The sequence below is a fragment of the Sinocyclocheilus anshuiensis genome, unplaced genomic scaffold (genome assembly GCF_001515605.1).
Source record: "Sinocyclocheilus anshuiensis isolate Anshui unplaced genomic scaffold, SAMN03320099.WGS_v1.1 scaffold468, whole genome shotgun sequence".
NCBI lineage: Eukaryota > Metazoa > Chordata > Actinopteri > Cypriniformes > Cyprinidae > Sinocyclocheilus > Sinocyclocheilus anshuiensis.
The window spans coordinates 225,023-225,655 of record NW_015557069.1 but is presented as its reverse complement, the minus strand read 5'-3'; the positions used below and the strand labels follow the sequence as shown (position 1 = coordinate 225,655).

At 57.0% G+C, this 633-nt stretch overlaps 1 protein-coding gene across 4 annotated transcripts in view; it reads right to left on the bottom strand.

Moving 5' to 3' along the window:
• Nucleotides 1-633, bottom strand: part of LOC107676703 (pleckstrin homology domain-containing family G member 3-like) — an 81,194-nt gene that overhangs the window by 18,279 nt on the left and 62,282 nt on the right. The gene's annotated exons all lie outside the window — the stretch shown is intronic.

Genomic DNA, 633 nt, shown 5'->3' with positions numbered 1-633 from the left:
AGTAGGTGAGACTGTTCCTAGGGCTGGCGGGATATTATAGAAGGTTTGTGCCTAATTATTCGGACCTCACCAGCCCTCTGACTGATCTCACTAAAAAGGAAGCACCAGATCCGGTCCAGTGGACGGAGCTGTGTCAGCAGGCTTTCACCCAGGTAAAGGCTGCTCTGTGTGGCAGACCGCTCTTACACTCTCCTGACTTTTCTCTCCCCTTCTTGTTGCAGACAAGACGTGTCAGACAGGGGGCTGGGTGCCGTCCTGGCCCAGGAGATAAAGGGTGAGGAACGGCCGGTGCTGTACATCAGTCGGAAACTCTCTAAGAGAGAGACAATGTACAGCACCATTGAGAAGGAGTGCTTGGCGATCCGGTGGGCTGTTCTCACCCTCCGCTATTATCTCCTGGGTCGGGAATTCACTCTCTGTTCAGACCACGCGCCCCTGCAGTGGCTCCACCGCATGAAGGATACCAACGCGTGGATCACCCATTGGTATCTAGCTTTACAGCCTTTTAAGTTCAAGGTGGTCCACAGGCCGGGGGCCCAGATGGCGGTGGCCGACTTCCTCTCTAGAAATGGGGGGGAGGGGCTGCAGGCCGGATGGCGCCCCGGCCTGAGTCGGGCGGTGGGGGTATGTGGT